This window comes from Camellia sinensis, chromosome 8 (genome assembly GCF_055761805.1).
Source record: "Camellia sinensis isolate YWXY chromosome 8, ASM5576180v1, whole genome shotgun sequence".
NCBI classification, from domain to species: domain Eukaryota; kingdom Viridiplantae; phylum Streptophyta; class Magnoliopsida; order Ericales; family Theaceae; genus Camellia; species Camellia sinensis.
In genome coordinates, this window is record NC_138968.1 from 112,976,538 (window position 1) to 113,002,435 (window position 25,898).

Below are 25,898 nucleotides of genomic sequence, written 5' to 3' on the forward strand. Positions count from 1 at the left end.
TACCAAACTCGGCTTCTCCGAATCAGATCTCTCTCTGGTACCTTATCCACTATTTGGCTTCAACGCCAATCCAGAATACTCGTTGGGAAAAATCACACTACCCGTTCGAGTGGGCTCCCGAACAGTGGAAGTGGAATTCTTGGTCGTCAAGCTGCCGTCGCTATATAATCTCATCATGGGACGAACTTGGTTGCACACCATGCAGGCCGTGCCAAGCACCTATCATCAGTTGTTACGCTTCCTGATAGAACGCGGCATTGAACAAATCCGTGGCTCCCAAAAATCGGCACAAGCATGTTATCTCCTTGCTGGAAAGTCGCCAAAAGAGTTGTAAGTGAATTCTATTGAGGTGCCGGATCGAGAGAGCGTCGACGATGTTGGGCGGCTCCCAAGTGGAAAGGCCACGGAAGCCCTAGATCGAGTTGAAATCGACGGAAACCCAAATAGGTTCTTCATGGTCGGTGCCTCCCTGAATCAAGCTGATAGATAACAGCTAATTTCCTTCCTTCTCGACAACCTTAATGTATTTGCTTGGACTCCATACGAGATGCCGGGTATAGATCCGTCTGTTTCGCAGCACCGTTTGAATGTTGACCCTAAATGCAAACCGATCATTCAGAAAAGCCGGTGGTTAGCCGCAGAGCACACTGTCGCCGTTGTTGAGGAGGCTGACAAGTTGCTTGACGCTGGGGCAATTAGGGAAGTGACCTACCCTACATGGCTCTCTAATACTGTGGTTGTGAAGAAGAAAAATGGGACTTAGCGAATGTGTGTTGATTTCACAGACCTAAACAAAGCCTGCCCCAAATATTGTTTTCCCCTACCCAGAATTGACCAACTTATAGATGCGATGACACGCCATTAGCGTATGAGCTTCTTCGATGCTTACAGAGGCTACCATCAAATCGCCATGCATCCGGAGGACCAAGACAAAACTGCATGGCTCACCCCAAGAGGAACCTACTGCTATAAGGTTATGCCTTTTGGGCTGAAGAATGCAGGGGCAACTTACCAAAGACTGGTCACTGCCATGTTCAAGGAGCAACTCGGCCAGACTATGGAAGTGTACATTGATGACATAGTGGTCAAGTCCAAAGAAGAGCAAACTCATCTAGCCGATCTGGAAGTGACATTCGGCATTTTATGCAAATACAAAATGAAGCTGAATGCTTCCAAATGTGCGTTTGGGATCGACTCTGGCAAATTCTTGGGTTACATTGTCAACCACCGAGGAATCGAAGCCAACCCGAGGCAAATCACAGCAATCTTGGAGCTCAGCTCCCCTCGTTTAGTGAAAGAGGTTCAAAAGTTGATGGGGATGACCACCGCACTCAACTGGTTCATCAGTCGGTCCATAGATCACTGCCGACAATTCTTTCATACACTACAGTAGGGCAAGGCTTTCGAATGGTCCGCCGAGTGCGAAGCCGCTTTCAACGGCCTTAAGACCTACCTCTAATCAGTACCACTCTTGACAACACCTTCGGCAGGTGACCCGCTCATTTTGTATCTGGCAGTTTCCGACCGGGCCGCCAGTGCTGTACTGATAAAGAAAGAGCTGGGGGAGCAGCGGCCAGTGTATTATGTGAGCAAGGTAATGGTTGATGCCAAAACACGCTATCTTCCGCTGGAAAAACTCATCCTAGCCCTAGTCATGGCGGCAAGAAAACTGATGCATTATTTCCAGGGGCATAGCATCGGCGTGCTAACAGATTATCCTCTCCGATCAGTACTACGTAGTACAAAAGCATCAGGACGTGTTTCAAAGTGGGCTCTTGAACTCGGCCAGTACGATATTCAATTTCTACCTAGAACCTCAATCAAGGGACAGGTGCTTGCTGACTTTGTTGCCGAATTCACTAGGGGTCTTGCCGACTTCAAGCCTAATGAAATTCGACCAAAGCTGAATTGGAGAATTTATGTTGGGGACATTTGGCAGTTGTACTGTGATGAATCATCCAATCAACGGGGCAGTGGAGCCGGAGTAGTAATCATGGCTCCCGACGGCACAATAATTGAGCAGGCCGTCAAGCTTAGTTTCGAAGCATCAAATAACGAAGTCGAATACGAAGCCCTTCTAACCGGTTTGCGGAATGCACATCTTCTAGGTGCTCAACATTTGCTTGTATTTTGCGATTCAAAACTGGTGATCAATTAGCTAAAGGGAGAGTACGCTGCAAGAAACGACCGTATGACGGCTTACATGAAAATGGCTAACTCCTTGCTGGCAAAATTTGACCATAATGAATTGAATCAGATAACACGTGATCAGAACACACATGCAGATTCCCTGGCTTGCCTAGCCTCCGTCATTAACTTAGAGATTAAACCGACCATCGAAGTAGGTTTCATCCCGGAGCCGAGCATTGGCCCTTCGGAGGAAGTCCAGGTCAATGTCATAGAATCTGAACCGAGTTGGATGGATCCCATTGCTGCATTCCTGTCTTCCAAACAGCTCCCAGAGGACAAGAAAGAAACGCACAAGTTGCGAAACAAAGCCCTGCGATACTACTTGGATCTGCAAGGAAAGCTTTATAAAAAATCCCTTTCTGGTCCATATTTGGAATGCGTGCATCCGGACAAAGTCGAAGAGCTTCTAACTAAAATACATAAAGGCAGTTGTGGTGCCCATTCTGGCGGACGCTTTTTGGCTCATCGAGCCGTGACACAGGGGTATTACTGGCCGACAATAAGAGCCGATGCTGAATGTTACGTGAAAAAGTGTGAACAGTGCCAGAAGTTCTCTTCTTTGACCCACCTGCCTGCTGAAGAGCTAACCTCCATAACCAGTCCTTGGCCGTTCACCCAATGGGGACTTGACATCGTCGGACCACTGCCTCGTGCCCCGGGTAACAAGTGATTTTTGATTGTCGCGACAGATTATATTACAAAATGGGTAGAAGCGGAGGCATTAACGCACATCTGAGATACCGACGTGAAGCGTTTTGTTTGGAGAAATATCATAACACGATTCGGCATTCCAAGAGCACTTATCTCAGACAACGGCACCCAGTTTGATTGTGGCGTCTACCGAGAGTTGTACAGTAAGTATGGTATCCGGCCTTACTTTTCCACGCCAGGTTATCCACAAAGCAATGGTCAAGCTGAAGCCTCTAACAAATCCATCTTGGACGGCATCAAGAAGAGGCTGGAGAAAGCTAAAGACAAATGGGTCGAAGAATTGTCAAGTGTGTTGTGGGCTCATCGAACTACGTTGAGGCGATCCACTGGGGAAACGCCGTTTGCTCTATGCTTTGGAACCCAGATAATCATACCCCTGGAGATCGGCCTCCCAACCTTGAAATTGAAAGTTTTTGATATGGGCCAAAACGACATGATGCTGGCCTTGGATTTGATTCTGATTGAAGAACGAAGAGACCGTGCCCTTGCATCCATGGCGCGGTATCAGAAGCAGCTTGCTAAGTCGTATAATCAAAGCGTTCAGCTGCGCCGCTACACACTAGGAGAGTTGATCCTGAAGAAAGTACTCCCAGCTGTCAGGAAACCAGCTGATGGAAAATTGGGTCCTAACTGGGACAGGCCCTATTAGGTTGATTCGATCGCGAGAGTAGGGGCATATCGGCTCAAAGACATGTCTGGAAGGAGTCTGCCACGGCCTTGGAATTCAAGGCACTTGCGTAAATTTTATCATTAAACCTGACCTGTGGGGAATGATACTAGTTTTAAATGGTTCACCATGTACATATTTCACTTTTGCAATGCAAAGTTTCCCGTTTCCTCATCGCGCAATTCAGTTCAAAAGCCTCCGGATCCGAAGCGCCCTTCGTGGATATCACGATTGGCCAAGCCAAGTCTCCGAATTCGGAGCCCTATCGGTGCATGACACCTTTGGGCCAATTAACCTTTGGATTCGAAGCGCCCTTCGTGGATATCATGATTGGCCAAGCCAAATCTTCGAATTCGGAGCCCCATAGGTGCATGACATCTTTGGGCCGATTAAGCCTCTGGATTCGGAGCGCCCTTTGTGGATATCACAATTGGCCAAGCCAAGTCTCCGAATTCGGAGCTCCATAGGTGCATGACATCTTTGGGCCGATTAAGCCTCCAGATTCGGAGCGCCCTTCGTGGATATCACGATTGGCCAAGCCAAGTCTTTGAATTCGGATCCCCATCAGTACATGACATCTTTGGGCCGATTAAGCCTCCGGATTCGGAGCGCCCTTCGTGGATATCACAATTGGCCAAGCCAAGTCTCCAACTTCGGAGCCCCATCGGTGCATGACATTTTTGGGCCGATTAAGCCTCCGGATTCGAAGCGCCCTTCGTGGATATCCCGATTGGCCAAGCCAAGTCTCCGAATTCGGAGCCCCATAGGTGCATGACATCTTTGGACCGATTAAGCCTCCGGATTCAGAGCACCCTTCATGGATATCACGATTGGCCAAGCCAAGTCTCCGAATTCGGAGCCCCATAGGTGCATGACATCTTTGGGCCGATTAAGCCTCTAGATTCGGAGCGCCCTTCGTGGATATCACGATTGGCCAAGCCAAGTCTCTGAATTCGGAGCCCCATAGGTGCATGACATCTTTGGGCCGATTAAGCCTCCGGATTCGGAGCGCTCTTCGTGGATATCACGATTGGCCAAGCCGAGTCTCTGAATTCGGAGCCCCATTGGTGTATGGCACTTTTGGGTCGATTAAACTTCCGGATTTGGAGCACCTTTCGTGGAGCCCCATCCTTGCATGACATCTTTGGGCCGATTAAGCATCCGGATTCAGAGCCCTATTCGCGCGACGCTTATGGGCCGAATGAGACTATGGATTCAGAGTCCCTTCGTAGATATCACGATTGGTTGACAAAAACCCTCCGAATTTGGAGCCTGAGCCATGCATAAAACGTGTAGGCCGAATAATATTTCAAATTCGGAGCGCCCTTCGCGACGAAGGTTAAAGTAGAATGCTTCGTTAAGCTGAGCCGGCAAAAACCGTTTACGCATCAAAGCATGCAAACATTGAAAATTAAATGCTTAATTAAGTTAGGTCGGCACAACTGCATAAACAAATTACACCATGCAAACATTCGAAATGAGATGCATAATCAAACATGTAAACATTCAGAATGAAACATAGATGTTTAAAAAGAAATGTTTTTGTTAAATTAGCCAATAGATACATTCAGAATGAAACATAGCATTTATAATAAATATGTAATCCTATTCGGCATCGCCCTCGTCATCGCTCTTCTCAATTTCGAAAGCGCCGAAAGGAAAGTGCTGACGTTGATATAATGGTGACGCCGATTCAATTCTTGCTCCTTGGAGTGCCTCTGAGGCTTGGAGAGCGTTAATCCATCTATGCCTAAAGCCCCGGTTCTCGTATCGGCAGACCTCCTCCGTGAGTTTCTCTTTGGTCTTGTCTATCCCGACTTTCCGCCCATCGTGGAAGCCTTTCTCATAACCCATGGTCCTTGCATTTTCTACGGCAAACATGTTCGCCATATCTCGATCGGCAATCGCATGACTTAACAGCCGTTGGGTCACATTCTCCTCCACGATCGGGTTAGATTAACCTAGCGCACGCGGCTTGGTGGTTTGAGCCTTCCTAAACTCCCTAAGCTCACGCTCGGCCTTCTCCACGCGAGCCTCCAAATTTTGAATTCGTTCGTCATTCTTTTCTATCTCCCGCCGCGCGGCGTTCAGACGCATGCTGACTTCATAGGCGATGTACAGCCCTCTCACCGCTCTGTGGATGCCTTCTCGAAATACTTCGAAATCTTGTCGACCGACCATCGACTGCTGGACTTCCGGTGGAAAAATCTGTTGAGCTAACTCGACTGCTACACCTGGGTCGTTGACAATGGAGTCCACCTCCGTCATCGGTTTATTCCCCGCAAAAACCACAAAACTCAACGGTTGCGGCGTCGCGTCGGCCTTACTTCTCGGTTGCGGGCATGGGGAGCTTCCCTGTTGCTGTTTCTCCTTACGGGGTGATTTGCTTCGACGACTTGGGGGCTGATGTTTTTCCCGTTCCTTGGATGTCCTACCTCCCGTATGTGTAGGCTCGATGCTGCGATTCATTGCAGTGTCAAGCTCAGCCAATGTTCGCCCATCTCCTTTGCTGTTGAAGAACAGTTTATTTGACATTCGCACTTGTCTAACCTTACGCAACAGACTGGTTTAAATTGAGTCTGAACACAAGAAGTGGAATCACTGGCGCGAAGAGTCCACCCCATTTATTTCTAATGCTTGCAGCGCCCCCGAGGCGATTTCATTAATGCCAAAATCCAAAAACCCGATGCTGATCGATGTGCTTCGCATCCACTCCATGAACTACTAATATTCAGCTTTTTGGAGTTTATGCATTGGCTGGGGCAAGGACAGATTTATTAATCTAATCGGCTAAACATTTGAGCCTGACGCCGATCGATCTGTGCCACAACCACTCCATGAACTACTAATATTCGGTTTTTTGGAGTTCATACATTGGCTGGGGCAAGGGTAGATTTATTAATCTAATCAGTCAAACATCTAAGCCTGACGCCGATCGATCTGTGCCACAGCCACTCCATGAACTACTAATATTCGGCTTTTTGGAGTTCATGCAATGGCTGAGGCAATGGTAGATTTATTAATCTAATCGGCCAAACATCTAAGCCTGACGCCGATCGATCTGTGCCACAGCCACTCCGTGGACTACTAATATTCGGCTTTTTGGAGTTCATGCAATGGCTGGGGCAAGGGCAGATTTATTAATCTGATCGGCTATTCGACGAGGATAAATTGTTAAATTGCCTAGTTATCAAATCGGCAAGTGTACATGAATGTCTTATCCAAAATAGCAAAAAACAATACCATTCATCAATAGCAAAGTACAAATAAAATTTTCATTAGTAAATTAGGCACAAACTGTAGTCATTTTACATGTGAAAACTACTAAACAAAAGCTACAAACTCGCATGTCACCTTACACATGAAAATTACTAAACTAAAGATTGTGACAATACATTCAAAATCCTTAAACAAAAGCAACTAAAAGGTCGCCCTAATCAATCCTCAGAGTCAGAATCCAGTGGCTCAACATCCACCTGCTCGAATGGAATCGGCATAGCCAATGTCACATTAGCAGCAGTAAGGGCTTTGAGCCAGCCGTGTTTGAAACCCCGATTCTCGAATTTGGGGACTTCTTCTACATAGTTTGCGAGGGCAGCGCTCTACCCGGCCTCATACGCCTTGGAAGCCTCAGAGTCGGCTACTTCATTCACTACCTTTGATTCTTTCAAGTTGGCCTCAAGTTTAGCAATAGCCTCTTGGGCTAACTTGAGCGTAGCTTTGCTCGCATTCGCTCTTTCCTTGGCGGCCAATCTGAGCTATTCTGCATTTTTTGCCCTCTCCATCTCGGCCTCGGTCCTCGCAGCTTCCATCTTTGCCCTCGCCGCTTCGAACTCGGCCCTGCTCCTCTGGTCTTCAACTTCCAATTGTAAGCGGCCAAGTCGTTCGACGGCGTCATGCTGGCAACGGCCTATCTCGGCTATCCTCCCGACCGTTTGCAAGCAAAATAGGAAATTAAAACCAAAATAATATTTGCACAAAAGGAAAAGACAAGATCAAGGTATTTACCAGAAGAGCTGATTGAGCGGCTAATGCTATTGCCAGAAGATCCGGCTCTGCCCAAAAAGCCGCATTGTCAACCGGCAATGAGATAGATGCAGCCATGCTCAACGCCATGGCTGGGTCTTTAATAGCCGATGCGTCAGAGGAGATCGGCGTGTTTTTTATCTTCAGTTGAATGACGAAAGGCACAATCACATCTGACTCCTCTAAACGTGGCCGTTTGTTAGCACAATTTTCTTCAGAGCCGGCCTCAACCTCGGTAGGATGCTTCTCCATCCGCTCAGCCTCTTCATTGATTTGCACAACCACCTCAACCTTGGCATTTCGGGTTTGAGTCGTTTCCTCCTCAATAGGCAGGGAGGGCTGAATTTCGGCGGCAGGTGGCACTTCAGATTGATTGGCCTCTGCCCTTCGCTGTGTGAGGCTTAACCCAGCCTGTCTTCGGGGTATGCGCCGAGAAGGTCCTCCAAATTGATAAAAATGTCGTCAAATGGAAGGTCCCCTCGGCCCGAAGTGGACGGAGGGTTGGCTGAATTGAGGCCGGTTTCCTCAAAGGCCAACCTCAGAGCCTCGTCTACTTCGGCTTTGGATTGATCTGAGTCAGCGACCTTAGCTACTTCCGCCTGCTCCGAATTGGATCCCTTCAAACCAACTTGCCGCAAGTTTTTGAAGTCGGTCAAAATAAAAGCCATAAGAAACTCGTCACCCTTCGGAATTGAGATATTTTCTACCGCCGAGAAGGTCGTATAAGTCGGCTCGTATCGAAGCAGAACGTGGGCTGCCCTCCCTTGTTTCTGAAGACTCGGGCGGCCGAAATATTTGAGTGCGACTTTGATTTTCGAAAGAACGACGTCGTCGGTTGAGGTCAAGACTTTCTTCAAATCGTTTCCTGCACAAGCTAAACCATGAGGACTCAAAAATGAAGTTTTATAAACATAAGAAAAATAAACACAAGAAGCTATACGGCCACCTGGTTCGCCCCTCCGTCTGGGAATAGGATCAAGGCGATCCTCGCCTTCGCCGAATTTCCAGTTACCTTGGACAACGACCATAACATCATTGACTCGCTTCCCAGAACTGGAAAGCATAGTCACTAATTGATGGTCGGTGTCCTTGGCCCTAAGGAAATAACGTCCATGCCGACCAGAAGACTTGGCCAAGGCATAACAATGCCGAATAGCAGGTATGCCGAGGTTAATCCTAAGGCGACGGTTTAGCTCTATGATCCCCATTACGATTCTAAAAAAGTTGACATTGGGTTGGGAGGGGATTAGACTCCAATGGTGGAGGACAACCCTAAGAAATGGGTGAAACGGGAAACGGATTCTGCCTTTAGCAATTGACAAGAGGGGAAAAACCATTGTGCTTTCATCAATCCTCTCCATATCGAGGGTGCCGTCTGTCACATGCGACAGACGGACGTCATCAGGAATAAAAAAATGGCATCGAAAGCTAGAGATTCGGTCCGCGGAGAGGAGGTCTTTCAGGTGCTTTGCCATTTCGGTCAGCCTATAGGAGCGTACTAAACTAAAGGCAAACCAGGAAAAGGGATTCAAAACAGAGGAAGAGAACTTATAAAAGATGGAGAGGACGGTGAAAGATGAATGGAAGTTGCAGAGACGAGTCGGAAGGCAGTCCAAAAACTAGCATCCAAAAAATATGTGTTTGAAAAGACGACAAGATTTTAAATCACAATAAATATAAGTGTACGAAGGGGTGGGAAGTTGAAATGATAACCGAGAGGCGTGTGCTCTGACATTTGCGTTGGAATGAGGTTAACCGCCGAATTTCGACTCTAACTTTTCGAGTTCGAAACCAAACACTCCAGCTAACTGTTGTTAGTGGAGTGCTTGGGGGGCAATTGTGGGGGCTGAAATGTTGAGAGGCGTAAATAGGCCGAATAGATGGACCAGAAGAGTTGAAATATATACAACGCATTCGGCCTTGTTCGACATAATAGCCGGTTGATTGAGGGGCCAAGTGGAAAGCGGTTTTGCAGCAAGAGGAGCCGAATAAGTAGTTATACGGTGAATCAGAAATGGGCCCAAACCCCGAGGCCCAGGAAAGAAAAGATATAAATAGAAGAACGTCAGATAGAAAGAGGTATGTGAGAACTAGTGTGCTTAACTTAAGATACAAGCAATCAAGAGAGTATACACTGACTTATCTGTCGGAGTGCTAATTCTGGCACCCCCGACCGGAGTGTTCATTCTTTTTCAGGTGGCTAGCTGAGGATCACGAGCGTCCCCCAGAATCAGAAGAGTATTTCCAAACCACATCCCCACAGGTATAAAAGCCTCTGGTTCGTAGGAGGCAAAAGGGTGGCAAAAAGGTGAAGAACAAGCTGTCTTTGATGAGTATATTCTACATGGCCAAACACAAGTAACTCAAGTTCAAGTGCTCAACAACCACAATCTCTCTCTACTATGAAGTTCAAGGCCATGAAGTTAAAAACGCAGCAGTAGCGGCTCTCTTCTTGCTCTCTCTCTCTCTCTCTCTCTCTCGGCAGGGTGTAGAGTGAAAAAGGAAAAAAGACACATGCAACTAAAACTCTCTCTCTCTCTTCATCCAACCCACCAACTCAGCCACTTCCCTCACCACCAGCTGTCCAACCCAGTTGCCGACCGCCTCCCATTCTGTGCTCACCGCTACTGCGCCGGCGACAAACACTCACACCACCACATGTACTCATCTTCCCCCTCCCAGCACAAGGCCATGTAAACTCCAAGCTCAAGCTTGCCGAGCTCCTCTACTCTCTTTCTGCAGCTCGTTCTCTCTCTCGGCAGTTTGATTGAAAAGAAAAATAGACACACACAAAAAAACCCTCTGTCTCTCTATCTCCAAACATGTGGCTTCGGAAGCTTTCTCTGCAAATGGCATGGCGATGCGCTGGTTTGAATACACGATTGCTGAAATGTGTATATCTCTCATCAGACAAATGGCTGCAATACCCACTTCAGATGGAAGTTTGCTGGTTGTTTTGCTTCGGGGAAAATGTTGATAATTTTGAGCCAACGGTAGGCGGAGTTTCACTGGCCGAAGCACCTGCCTTGAAAAAAAAAAAGCTCTCAGTGGTGCTCTTGCTAATGTTGCTGTTTGTATAGCAAGATTGAGAGGTTCTTCAGCTTTTATTGGAAAGGTAGGTGAGGATGAATTTGGGAACGTGTTGGCTGATATTTTGAAACAAAACAAGGTCAATAATTTTGGCATGCGGTTTGAACCCAATGCAAGGACTGCACTAACATTTGTTACACTTAGGGCTGATGGCAAGGATTTTCCACTATGGTTCAATTAGTTTGATTGAAGAACCATTTAGGTCAGCTCATTTGGATGCTTTAGCAATTGCCAAAAAGTCTGGTTGCCTCCTCTCTTATAATCCGAATTTGAGATTGCTATTATGGCCGCCAGAAGATGCTGCTAGGAATGGTATTATGAGCATATGGGATGTGAGGAAGAAATATCATTCTTGATTGAGGGTGATGATCCTAATGATGATAATGTGGTGCTGGAGAAGCCTTTTCATTCTAACGTTAAGCTTTTGCTTGTAACTGAAGGGTCTAAGGGTTGCAGATACTACACTAAGAAATTGAAGGGTGGAGTCCGTGGCGTGGCACATAAAGCTTTTCCTTTTGTTTAATTTTCTTTTTTATTTTGAGTGTTTTGTGTGGATTTTATTTTATTCACCTCCCTCGGATCCGTAATATTTAAAGTATTGTAATAATCCCCCTACCCCGCTTCTTTCTGTCCCATTCTTTAATCACTTTCCCTAACTATACATATGTATATATCTGACATGCCATGCATATCCATGCTTTGCATCCATGATTCATTCCTAGATCCGGCTAAATTTGCATCTTTGTGCTTTAATTGATTCTTATATAATTTTGTGTGCTATCGCAAGTGTTGCAATGCTTCACATGTCATGTTTTAGAAGGCGGATCTTTATAAGCATTCTTGTGTATGAATTGCATTAGGATTTGTATATAGGATCATGCATATTTTACTAACTTTGTTTTGTAGCTTGTTCGCGGGACGTCAGTAAATATGTGAGTTTTTATGCTTTAGCATCCCACTTGTATATAATTTTCTTATTATGTTTAGCATTCTACCATGTGGCTAATTGCTTAAGTGATAAACTGTTTGAATGCTTGTGGATGAAGGCTTGTTGTTTGAATTAGAATGATTCAACAATTGTACGTTTTAAACCCACTTTGTAGTGGCAAATTCACAAACTTTAAGTCCATTTTGTCAAGTGGCAAATTCAAACCCTTTTCGACAAACAAACATGAAATTGAATTGTTTCAATTTGAGCAAACTAGTCTATACTTGTATGCTTCACATAGTAAATTTTAGGATTTACTAAATAATCAGAACATGAACATATAAAGAAAATAAAATTCATATCATAGTTTAGTAGAGGCCAATCTTTTGATCGGGTGAGCGGGGGTGCTCAATTAATGACCTTCCCCTCTCATACCTAAGGTTCCGAACCGAGACAATTTTGGTTACGACGAACAGTGGCATTGGCACGAGTCACGGGTTTCCTAATTTTCCAAAATATTAGGTGGCGACTCTAAGATCTGATGACGTAGTCTATTTTTGACAAAAATGTAATAAAATGGATTTTCTAAAAGTTGCCAAATCTGGACTCTTATCTATGTTTCACATTGCACTAGTGAGACTAGATCAAAGAAATCAAGGGTCCGAATTGTTTAACGCGCACGGGTGTAGACGTCCCCGAACGTCCCAAGAGAAATCCCGTTTTGTTCATTGGGCTTACTGCAGTTCGGACTGAAATGTCACGGTTCTAAATCTAATCCCGCAAAGTGCAATGCGAGACCGATAAATCACCAAAGAGTCCAAATTCAGCAAATCGTTTTGAAAAATAGATTTTTAGAAAGAAGTGCCAAACATGGACTGCTTTGCCAGATACAGAGTCCCCACCTAAATATTTTGATTTGGGAGAATTTAGGAAACCCTGACTCGTGCCTAAGGCCACGTGTCCGTCATCATCAAAGTTGCCTCAGCTTGGGAACTTGGGTACGATTTGGGAAGGTCATTTCATGAGCACCCCCGCTCGCCCGATCGAAGATCGACCACTACTAAGCATGATATCGAGTTTTTGAAAACACATGTGCTTTTATTCCGGTTTATTAGCTTAGAATTACTATGTGATGCGCACAGCATACAAGTATAGACTGGATTGCCTAAGTTGAAACAAAGCATCGTATATCCGTTTATTTTGAAAATGGATTGAAGTTTGCTACTTGCAAGTAGGCTAAAACACGGGTTTCGACGAATTATTCCAATTCAACCAACCTAACCTTCATCCACAGACATTCAGGCAGTTATATCACATAAGCACATAGCCTCACGGTAAGCATGCTATCATGGAAGTCACTCACACGCATGCAAGGATGCTAAAGCATAAATACTTATCGAGTACTCCAAGCCAAAGAAAGAAGCTAATTAGAAATCATGCATGAATCCTAACTATGCTGAAATGCCTAATGCAACACATACAAAAATGCAACTAAGATAGTGTAGACATCCCCGAATGTCCCGGGAGGGAATCCCATTTTGTTCATTTGGGCTTACTACAGTTCAGGACTCAATGTCACGGTCCTGCATCTAATCTCGCAGAGTGCAATGCAAGACTGATGAATCATCAAAGAGTCCAAATCCGGCAAATCATTTTTGAAAAACTGATTTTTAGAAAGAAGTGCCAAACATGGACTACTTTGCCAGATACAGAGTCGCCACCTAGATATTTATTTTGGGGAAATTTAGGAAACCCTGACTCGTTGCCTAAGGCCACGTGTCCGTCATCACCAAAGTTGCCTCGGCTTGGAAACTTGGGTACGATTGGGGAAGTTCATGCAATGAGCACCCCCGCTCGCCCGATCAAAGATCGACCACTACTAAACATGATATCTAGTTTTTGAAAACACATGTGCTCTTATTCCGATTATTTACCCTAGAATTACTATGTGATGCGCACAGCAAAACAAGTATAGACTAGATTGCCCAAGTTGGAACAAAGCATCGCATATCCGTTTGTTTTTGAAAATGGATTGAAGTTTGCTACTTGCAAGTAGGCTAAAACACAGGTTTCGACGAATTATTCCAACTCAAGCAACCCAACCTTCACCCACAGGCATTTAGGCAGTTATATCACGTAAGCACATTGCCTCATGGTAAGCATGTTATCATGGCATTCACTCACACACATGCAAGGATGCTAAAGCATAAATACTTACCGAGTACTCCAAGCCAAAACAGAAACTAGTTAGTAATCAACGCATGATCCTAGTTCATGTTAAGATGGCTAATGCAACACATGCAAAATGCAACTAAGATAGGCTCGGCTATTCTAAACATGGCATATGAAATGCAACAGATAACATGTATTCAACTTGGAATTGAAATACAATGCAGTTAGCATGATGTGCCGAGCTCGGTGCATGCAATACAGATGAATGATGCAAACATGCGAGCATAAGGATGCTAATTTAAACGTGTCCTAAAACTAACCATCATAAGCTGGTAAAATAAAAGGGAGAAAGATGTGGGGTTGGAAGACATTCACACACGCACGCACACTTATTACAACATTGCCCTCCTCGGAGGGTCCGAATAAATAATACAGAATCGAAGTAACTAATTATTACACAATACTAGCTAATTAACAAATTAACTAAACTAGCATGTAAACTAAATGAAAGGGGGCTGCCTCGGCTCTGTTTTGGATGAAAATGGATGCATGCATGCTCGAGTCGCCTTGCCGAGAAATCCATCGCGATGCCCCAACTCGCCTTTGTTTGCAATTGAACTCAGAAATTTGCACAAAGCTCCAGAAGGTTGAAACCCCACCCTGGGAAGCTGTGGGAAGGCTGCCAACCAGCCCTTGGCCTTGGAGACCACCTGCAGACCACCTTTTGTGGTGGAGACCAAAAGAAGTGGTCGGCTTGCCAGAAAAATTGGTCGGCCGACCAGTTTCTGCCTCCTGTTCTTGGTTTTCTGTAACACAAAGCAAGAGAGAGGCATAGCAAGGTATTTTCAACAAATGTGTGCATGACCACTCTCCCCATCATTGTACAAGCTCCAGGAAGTGTAGTCCTCGATCCTCGTGTCATCAATCACGCATCTCGATGCATGATGGCTGAGGAGTCGGATTGCACGACTTGATGTAAAATGAATGCACAAATGAACACAATAAGGCCTAAACTCCATCATGGGTAATCCGGAGTGTCGGCGACCAAGAATCGAGGCACGTTTCGTCACATGGAGTACGAAACGTCCCTCGTTTCCCATGTTTGGACTAAACCCTATTCCAAACACAATGCAATATACATGGAATGGCATGGCATGCAAACACAATGCAACAACTAGCATGCAATACTAAACGAAATGCAAATAAGACATGCAAACATGCAAGGAAAGACATGCAAAGGTGCAACTAGCATACGCAATGCTATGAACTACAAATGGCATACTCAATGCACATGACGCTATATGGCATACACAACGCACATATGATGATGGACATACAGAAAGGCATAATCAAGGCATACACAATGCGACGATCAAGCATGCGACAATATGGACATGGCATACATAATGCAAGATGGACTTAAACTAAAATGAATGGGCCTCAGCCACACCCAAATCAGTGGCCAAACATGATGAAATTAAAGGCAGGAACACTCATGCAAACATGCCCGATGCAAGGGACCGAACCTAAGGCATCAAATGCCACTCTACCAAAGCATGGCAAGGGGTGAAATATGGCATGAAATCATACATTTTTCAGCTCTGAAATAACATGCAAGATGGCCCCGAATCATGCAAACACTTCACACAATGCATGCTAGATGGCCCGAATACCGAAACTAGTGAAGCGCATTACACTAGAGGTACACAAATAAACCAGCCCTGAACAGTCCCTATGCAGGTCCTAAACAGTGGGAAAATGGTCTAAAATGATGGCTCAAAATGCAAAGAAATGGGGCTCATGCAATGGTCAAAAAACGGGGCATACAAGCACAACTCTCAAACGCATTTAAAGAGTGGAAAATATGGGAATATGACATACATGTAAGCTCTGAAATATGATGCACAATGGCCCCAAAACATGGAAATACCTCAACATTAGCATGTCCAGAACTCAAAGCTAAGCAAGGGTATTGAACTACAACCATGCATAGCAAGCATCATTTGACTATGAGGCATAAAAATAAAGCTAAGACAGTCCAAAACATGCACAAAATCAGTTTAGGGCATGGCCAAAAAGTGCTAGGATCAAAGGCCAAAATAGCATGCAACACAAGCTAGTAAAGAGGGTTTACACTACAAGTATATGAAGCATTCAAGAGGCCACCAAACCAGAAAAATTTAGAGGTATGACATGCCAAATAAAGCCCAAAAATCCACTGAAACATGGTCTATGCATGCAAGAATGATAGGCTCCTTTGATAGGCTATAAAAAGGGTTGTTCTATACATGCAAGATGGACACCCAAAATGAAAAAATGGGCTATGGAAAGAGCCTATGTAGGTCCTAAAACCCACCAAAAATGGCCTGAAACATGGCTTGGAAGCATGAAAATAAGAGCTCATTTATTAGGCCAAATATGCTAGTAAACAAGACAAAGGGGTGAGAGGGTCATCCCTCTCTGATTTTGGTGCTCAAAACAGCATGCTAGCCACTGAAAATCCGCTGGATTTCAGTGGCTAAAAGGCCAAACAAAGGCAAACACAAATGCTCTAAGGCATGGCTCAAAACAAGATGAAATGAAGCATGCAAGGGGGTAGATGACCCCCAATAGAAAAATGGCCTTAAACAAACATGTTAAGGACCTCAAAACAAGGCTTTTTTCAGTTTATGACAAAGCCCAAATATGCTTGCAAATATAGATAAAAGATGAAGCAAAACAATGCTTAAAAAGAGGGAAAAAAGTATTACCCTTGTAGCCAAGAACTCCAGCAGCTTCTGGACCAAAAAAGTAACTCCTTAGCCTCTAAAAACAAGCTCCAAGAACCTTAGAGTGATAGTGGAGGGGTTAGGCTAGGAGGTGGTATGTAAAGGTGCAAGAACAAGGGACTTTGGAGCTTGAAATAGAGAGATAGAGAGGGGTGTATGTTTATGCCTTAACCAAATTTTCTAAACCTTTGCCAATGAGGGAGAGGCCCTCATTTATAGCCAAGAGGGTTCAAAGCTTCTCCAAGAAGCTTAAAACCAAGGTTAAACATCCTCCATACACGTGTATGGAGGATGCAATCTGTGGCTTCCAGTTGGCACAACTGGCACCAACTCAGTGAGACAGAAAAGGAGAAAGCTAGCCGACCAGTTCAGGGGGTCGGCCGACCAGGGTCAAAAGGGTCAGTGGTCGGTGGCCTCCTAGGGTGGTCTCCACATGAAATGCAAGCAATTGGTATGGTGGGAGACCAGTAATTGTGGCCCTAAAGTGAGGGAGACCACTTACTTGTCAAGAAAATCGGCCGACTGGGGAAAAGTGGTCTCCGAGGAGGCCTAAAAGTGAGGGAGACCACTTACCTGTCAAGAAAATCGACCGACTGGGGAAAAGTGGTCTCCAAGGAGAAAAGGTGGTCTCCCACCCTAGTACCACCTTCCAAACAATGAAAATAGGGTCCATGCCAAAAATGAACCAAGACGGATTCACAACGAGGGTTCGGAGGCCAAAACGCGCGGCCGGAGGCCCCGAAAACTGACTTTTAAGCATCGAAAGTGGCGTGCGACCACGAAGGTGGTCTCCCGGGCCACAATGTCCCTCTAGAGAGAGGAAACAAGGTGTGTGCCAAAAATCGGAGCAAACAGAGAAAGTTAAGCGGTCCTGAACCGAAGCGCACGACCGACGGCTCCGAAAACCAGAAACTGGTCTTCAAATGGGAACAGTGGTCTACGACCACGTAAAGTAGCCTACGGCCACTGAGAGATGGTCTACGAGACCTCTCCCTCCCTTCAGGAAGAGAAAATAGAACCTGGTTCACAAACCGAGGCAAAGCACAAAAGAGTCCTAAAGTCTGGAGGCAAGGCTCTCAGCCAAGACTCCGTAACTTCAGAAAGAGCACAACATGCGCAATCACTGAGCGCTCAATCGATGATGTCTGAGTCTTAAGGTCGGTAAAAAATGGGGTGTCTACAGTTGCCCCTCTTTGACAGAACTCGAAAGTCATAAGAATGACGGGAGTAAACGTCAAAGCCCAGAGACGGCCCATTTTTGACAAGGCCGAAGACTTAGACAAAGGATACAAGCTATAGATAAAAGATATGCGCCCGAGGGCGGGGGCAAAATGCAAGAACAATGCACAAAGCCGAGCATAACTTATGATTACGCAAAGAAAGCTGTAATGTAGCAAATATACACAATAAATGCAACAATTTAAGCAAGCGAATACAGACCAAACTACATTACATGCAGAAAGGATGCAAGAAAATTATGCAATTCTCACGAACATGTGCGATAGATACATAAAAGTGAACGAGGTGTGATAGATACACGGAGTGAGTAAGCATGTGTGATAGATACACAAAAGTGAAGAGAGAGTGATGGATACACTATACGAATAAAGTGTGATTGATACCCTAAGTGAAGCAAAGTGTGATAGATACACAAGGCGAAACGAGTGTGATGGATACACTAAGCAAATATGTGATTAGATACACAAAGTGAAGCGAGTGTGATGGGTACACTATATGAGGCAAAGTGTGATGGATACACAAGGTGAGCGTGTGATAGATACACAAAGGGTGAACACAAAGTGTGATGGATGCACTAAGTGAACGAAGTGTGATGGATACGCAAAAGGTGAACACAAAATGTGATAGATGCACTATGTGAACAAAGTATGATAGATACACTGAAAATGGACACAAAGTGTGATAGATGCACTATGTGAATAGAGTATGATAGATACACTAAAATTGAACACAAAGTGTGATAAATGAACTATGTAAACAGAGTATGATAGATACACTAAAAATGAACACAAAGTGTGATAGATGCACTATGTGAACAGAGTATGATAGATACACTAAAATTGAACACAAAGTGTGATAGATGCACTATGTGAATAGAGTGTGATGGATACACTAAAGGTGAACACGAAGTGTGATAGATGCACTAAGTGAACAAGTGTGATGGATACACAAAAGGTGAACACAAAGTGTGATAGATGCACTAAGTGAACAAGTATGATAGATACACTAAAGGTGAACACGAAGTGTGATAGATCCACTATGTGAACAGAGTATGATAGATACACTAAAATTGAACACAAAGTGTGATAGATGCACTATGCGAACAGAGTGTGATGGATACACAAAGGGTGAACACGAAGTGTGATAGATGCACTAAGTGAATGAAGTGTGATTGATTCACTAGAGCAAACGAAGAGAGTGAAGTGTGATTGATACACTAAATGAATGAATTGTGATTGATACACTAGAGCAAACGAAGAGAGTGAAGTGTGATTGATACACTAAATGAATGAAGTGTGGTTGATACACTAGAGCAAACGAAGAGAGTGAAGTGTGATTGATACACTAAATGAATGAATTGTGATTGATACACTAGAGCAAATGAAGAGAGTGAAGTGTGATTGATACCCTAAATGAATGAAGTGTGATGGATACACTAAAGTAAATAAAGTGTGATCGATACACTAAGTGAATGATCTTAAACGGAACTTCTTTGAATGAACCGTACATACAATATCGCCTGGTTGCGCTAGTTTCAAATGAACCATACATACAATATCGTGCATGAATGAGAAATAAACTTGATAGGTACAATGCAATACAATGCATGATGTTTAAGGAATGCAATAAACAAACCTAGTGGCACTTTAGAAAGCACCTTACGAGGTGAGTGGCGATGAACCGCTCTACTCTGACGGGGTCTCCCCTCGTGCTCTTCGAACACTTACCTTCAACTCACAGTACAAAGGCTTTGAAATGCTGACAAGAATTCTTCGCGTAGAATACTTTGGATGCCATTTTCCTGCCTGATCATATTCACAACTTTCCCTTTTCTCCAACGGGGTGACAGAGTAGGTTGGTTCAGTATCCAGAATTGAGGTGCATACACGCTATCTCAACCTATGGGGCTTCTATACAGATTTCAAGCCGAGGACACGCCTCTAGGTATTTAAACCAAACTTTAGTCTCGGAAATCTCGAACCTTTGCGTTCTAGGCAACAGTCATTCAAACTCTAGTTTCCACCGTCGCAGTTAGTCTCCTAGGAACTCATTGCGAACACAGCCAAGATGCCTCTGGCAGGGAATGGTACTCAGGGAGAGCACCTTTGATCGCCATTCTGGCTTGAAGCAGACTTGATCTTGAGCTTGAGGTAGAGGCACACTCATACTTCGGAGCATTGGCAAGACCTGAAGAGGTACACACGGAATGCAATCTCGTAACTTACTGAAGTTGAAACAAACTCAGATACCCGACATTTTCCTCTTTTCTTTTGCTTTGCAGTCTGGAACCTATGTAGCTTCATATAGGTCCTGGTTTTACTGTTCCCACATGACCTGGGTTGAACCCTGCGATTTTATGAAAGAACAAATTCTGTTTTGCATAAGTGTGAAGAATGGCACGGCACTTGAAGCGTAAAACAATTTTATTTTTGAAATTGAGAGATGAGTTCTTGACCGGGGTACTGAGCCTACGACTGAACACAGCGCACAACGACTCAACAATGAAAAATAAAAGGTAAACAACCTAAACACATCGAGTAACACTCAAAACGACTCAAAACAAGAATCGAGATAAAACAAAAAGACACGACACTCAGACGTGCACAGGGAGCCTGTTTCTCTGGGTATTGTTTCCCACCCTTTCTCATTTGTGATTCTCACATCACTTGGCCCTCAAGCTCTGTTTTTCTGAAAGAGCCATTTTTCTCACTTTTTCTCTCAGTGCACATCTCTCTATTCTTGAATCTCCTATTTTTTATCCCTCTCCTGGGTGGTTGACGGATAAGAAGGAAGTTGTGGGCTCTTGCCCCTGGTATTCTACCATATTCTTGTTCTTGTTCACAACAGTGAATCTCTTCCACAGAGGGGTTGCGCTACAACTGGGTGTGTAGCAAATCTGCAGCTGACATCGGTTGACGATGCTCTGCTGGGGAGTTTGGACGTGATCAGATCTATCCAGATGAGGGAGCGGAATATCTTGATCCATTCCAGTTCGTGCTTCGCACTTGGCTCGGTACCTCGCTGCTTGGAGGATGAGAGAGCTTTTCGGCCCTTTGTTGTTACTTCAGTTGTGCCCTTCTCTGGCAAATACGATGCTCTTTCTGGTAAGTATATTGACAATGGGGAAGAGACAGAACACCTGACTTAACTGTGCCTCTAGTTCATTACTTTGACCATTTTTTATTTTTGACGTTCAGCTAAAACAATTTTGACCAACATGAGAGTTAGATTAACATGCTTGTTCGATTTTCTGATTTAAAATAATGCAAGTTAGGTTATGAGTACTGAAAATTTTCCTTTTTTTTTTGGTCCAAGAAATGGTCCAGTTTTAGAAAAATGGAATAATTTTCGAGAGAATTAGTCAACCTCATTAAAAATTCTCAAAAACTATTTTTGCAAATGGCTACTGCTTGACCAACGTAGAATTGACTCTTGAGATGCACAACCTCAGATCCAAAAATAATGGAAAATTGCCCCTTGTCTGAAGGACACTGCACGGCAACAGAAAGTTGCCCCTTGTTTGAATAGCACCGCAGCACACTGTATGGGGTAACGGAAAGTTGCCCCTTGTTTGAATAGAACCGCAGCGCACTGTAACCAGTTCTCATAGTGAAGGTCACAACTGAACTCTTGGCTACGGAAATGACAAAGATGACCCGTTCAATCTCATAGAAAGGACAGTTGAATTTGAAGTGTTTTATGGCTAGACTTCAGAATGAAGTTACCTACGTATCCCAAACATGGGAATCAAGCCTTACGTAGTTCGGGGTGAAGGTACACTCGGGTATTAACCTCTCTTTTTGCGCTCTAACTTTTGCCAAGGCCGCCCTTTCTGGGTTTTCAACCTTGCGAGCTTTGTTCTTCTTTTCTTTTCAATTCTTTTCTTCTTTTTCATCTTTGCCTTTCATTTTTTTTTTCTTCTTCTTCTTCTTTTTTTTTTTTTTTTTTTTTTCATTCTTTGCATTTTTCTTCTTTTTGTTCTTTTTTTTTTCTTGCTCTAACTTTTGCCTGGGTCGCCCTTCCGGGTTTTCGGCCCAGCGAGCCTCTCAAGGGTAAAAGTGTAGCTTTGTCCATGTCAAATGGTTTTGACATTCTGAAGTCATCTGAATCCAGGAGAATGGCTGCTATTCGCTGACGATGCAGGAGTCCATCGAATGGGGGGCTGAATTTGCCCTTAGTGTTGTGAATAGGAACTCGGTTATCCTTCAGCAATATTTTATTCTTTCCTCCCTTCTGGGATTTGGCATTCTTGCCGATCTTTGTTAACTTGAGAAACATCCTAATTTTTGACTCTTCGAGCACATTTGACATTTTTGCCCCTAGTTCGATGGGTGCTTCTGATCTAGCTTCGCAAGCTTTCTTTTGACGACGTCTGACCTTCTTGATTTGACTTTCCTTGCCCCTAGTTCAAGGGTTGTTTCAAATCTGGCCACACAGGCCTCACATTGTGGTTGACCTTTGCACATTCTGAATTAAGGTTCAAGGTTTGAAAGTGAGGGGTCGAGTCTCGGGGCTGAGAGCGATCCTAAGCTGCACAATCTCAAGAGCGATTCCATACAGGTCTTCACAGGACCGTGCAAAACATTTTTTGAAATCTTTTAAGAAAGCGACTAGTCGCTCGCGCTGAAGACAGTGCGGAACCAATCTGGATCAAGCCAGGATCCTTCTCAGTACTCACATTAACAAACATGATCTCATTCATTAAGGGCTTAGCACGCCTCTCTTTCTCTCAATTGATCAAATTTTGCAAATCCCGAGGAATTCTTTCCTCTTTATTTTTAACACAATGTTTGAAAAGTTTTGGAAAACTTGGGTCCATGCAATGAGTTCGAGGCACAGAAAAGTAGGCAAAAAGTACTGCCGTTTCATTCAAACTTTCTGGCACAACTGGCACAAGGCAGAAGCAAGCACAAGGGTGTGAAAATCACTGCTGTTCATTCAAATCTGTTGGCATTACTGGCTCCAAGGCAAAAACAGACTCAAAAGAAAACGAAAAGACAAACACAAAACAAGCAAGTGATGTCCGAGGTAACACCCCCGAAATCACCCAACTCCAACAAAACAGGACTGACTTGATACAGCAAGACAGACCCGATTGACTCAGCATAAAAAGACTGACTCTATACAAAACAACAAGACTGACCCAATACCCAAGTCAGGAGGTACAAAAACTAGCATTCACAAATGCTTAAAACTGTGCGTGCCATACACCACATCTGGAGTAAACTGAGTGCCGCCCAAAGGTGGTTCATCCCCTGATCACATACTCGTACTATCTCCCATGTTCACTGATCTAGTGATGATAGACTTTGCTGAGCTGGTGCGGCGATGACCTTGTTGTCAAACAGATCTTGCACATCATGGCAAAGACGAAAGCAACTGTCAGTGTCATGACTGGTTTGTTGATGGTAGGCACAGTATCTAGTGTGGCCATGCTTTGGAGGGATAGGATCGGGTAGAGGCCGTTGTTCCAATGGTTTCAGATATCCTTTCCGGAGTAAGGCCTCTAGAGCCTTTGACAAAGGCATATAAAGTGGGGTAAAAACCCTCTTGACTCGAGGGGGATATTTGGTTTTTTGTGAGCTACTTTCGGACGCACCGGTGAATGGGGTAGCTGTTTTCGATTCGGTAGTGGTGACCATGCCCACTTCAGAAGATCTTGCAGCTGCATCACCACTGGTGGTTGCATTCGAACTGCGGGAAAATGCCCTCCTGGGCTGCTCCTTCTCCTGGTCAATGAGGCCCTGCTTCATAGCATCCTCAATTTATACCCCCATCTCATGTAAATCTGAAAAGGTGGAGAAGGGGAGAACAATCATTTTCTACATAAGCTTGGGCTGGAGATTGCGCACAATCATCCGAATCTGATCTTTGTCAGTGGGCCTAGTGGTCATCATTGAGGCCTTGGCCCTCCATCGGGTTACGAAGTCAAAAAAACTCTCCTTAGGCTCCTGCCTAGTCATCTCGAGATCACGGGTTGTGATCTCGATCTGTGTATTATAGGAGTACTGAGCGACAAAAGCCTCGGCCATCTCATCCCAATTCCTCTTAACATCGTCTTCCAGTTTTGCGTACCAGATGGCCGCCACACCCGACAGGGTCCGGCTGAATAAAGAAAGCTTCTGTAGTCTGGTGAGGTCCATCGGCCTTAATATGTTTGAAAATAGCCGTAAGTGCACCATGGGATCCCCAGACCCGTCAAAGCGGTCAATATGTGGCATTTTAAAGCGGTCTGGCAGCGTCATGGCCGCATCGGTATACCCATCCTCAATGTCCGGGATGGACTTGACACCTTGAGATTTCTTGAACAGCTTTTCAAGCTTGCTCACCTTCAATGCTATGGGGTCCACCTCGAACTCAAAGGGAGAATCCGGCAGGTTGGTGGGTGTTTTGGATAATTAGGGTAGGATTGAGGGCGGAGTCGGCCCTGTCGGAATGTCCATATCTCCTTGGACATTTGATGCCTCCTCGGGTGCTGGAACTCCTGGTGGAGGAGGGGCTTGGTGCGAAGCAGATGCTCCGGTTTGCTGCTGTAACCTGGCGATCAACTCTGCTTGTTGAGCCATGACCTCGGCCTGTTGTTTGGCAAATTTGGCTTGACGAACAGCGTCCTGCTGTATGATTTTCATACTTTCTTGGAGTTGACGCATCATCTCCTCCATTCCTGCCATACTGCCCTGATCTAACTGATCTATCGGTATATCTGTCTCTGTGGTAAAAACAGATATCTCAACCTAACTGCGCCCAGGTGAGATGGATAATGGCCGCTGATCTGAGGACTGTTGAACTGGTGATCTGTGCCTGACTGGCCCTTTTACCCTGCCTCTGGCAAAGGAACATTGATTTCTCTTGAACTGAATCTCTGACCTGACAAAGTCTATCAGCACAAGTCCGATGAACCTTGGGGGATATTGGAGCCTTCTGAAGCTACGGTTCCAAGACTACCTAGCAAAAGAGAAAACATGCAGCATCTCAGCCTGATTTCACCAAAACAGATATGAGCAAAGTTGAATGACTGTGCTCTCCATTGGATTCTGCCCAAAATTCTGCCTGTAAACTCATACCCTCAGGTAAAACTGATTCTCCCAAATACTGATGCCCTCAGGCCTGATACCCAGACTTGCAACTGATACATGCATTCTGGTAGAGACGCACTCTAAAAGCACATAGCAAACAAGTGAGAGCCAAAACACCCCTATGTTGGGGCAGGGTTTCCCTGTCCTATTTTGTCAGGAGCTAGGGTTTCACTACGCACACAGCGGTTTCAAACAACCTATAATCAGGTAAGCAACCTGTCCTAGCTTGGAATGGTCACTATGGATTCTGAATATGCACTAGGTCGAATGGTCAAAAAGGGTGCCCCAGTTAAAACCGGGGTTTGTGTTCCCATCGTGGCAAAGCCCGTAACCGGTCAGCCTTATGGCACGCTTCTCAAAGCGAGCCTCCGGCAAACCTGTCACGCCCCAAACCTGCCCCTAAAAGTTTGGGCATGACCCATTCAGAAATGGACAAATAACCTGGTATATATAACATATGGGGCCTTATTGGAAGCACAAAACACTAAAAGAGTACTGATATAGACAAACTCCATTGAGCTACTTCTACATGCCAGGATCTCATACATTACATGCATCATAATGGATAGATAAAGTCCCAAACTATAACCCAGAGCATTGGTTATATACATACACATATACAGTCCCAGCCCTAAAATTAGGCATATACAAAACATGAAAGTCATATACATCAACCTTAGGTGGACACTTAAAAGCAAGCCAACATCTTAACAGCTTAACAAAATAAATGGCCTTGTCTAGTGCCTGGACACACGAAGGTTGACAAGAGAAAGCGGGCGTCGTGGCTAGGACTGACCACCTGATTGGTGACCTACAGAAACAGACATAACAGAGAGTGAGCCTGGCCCAGTGAATAGTAAGACATAAATAAAGCAATGCTTAACTTGAAACATAGTACATAACAATGAATGTAAAGATGCAGAGTTCACATAGTTAGTCTGATTCTGTGCTGAGTACATGACGGCCTTAGGCCCAGTCTTACAACATAAACATAATGGCTATAAGCCCTTGAAACATGGTGGCACAAGGCC

The 25,898-nt window shown here is 44.7% G+C and overlaps 1 pseudogene; it reads left to right on the forward strand.

Annotated features, from left to right (window-relative positions):
• The first annotated feature begins 10,508 nt into the window (after positions 1-10,508).
• LOC114292626 (putative fructokinase-7 pseudogene) lies at positions 10,509-11,304 on the forward strand (annotated as a pseudogene).
• Positions 11,305-25,898: the final 14,594 nt, after the last annotated feature.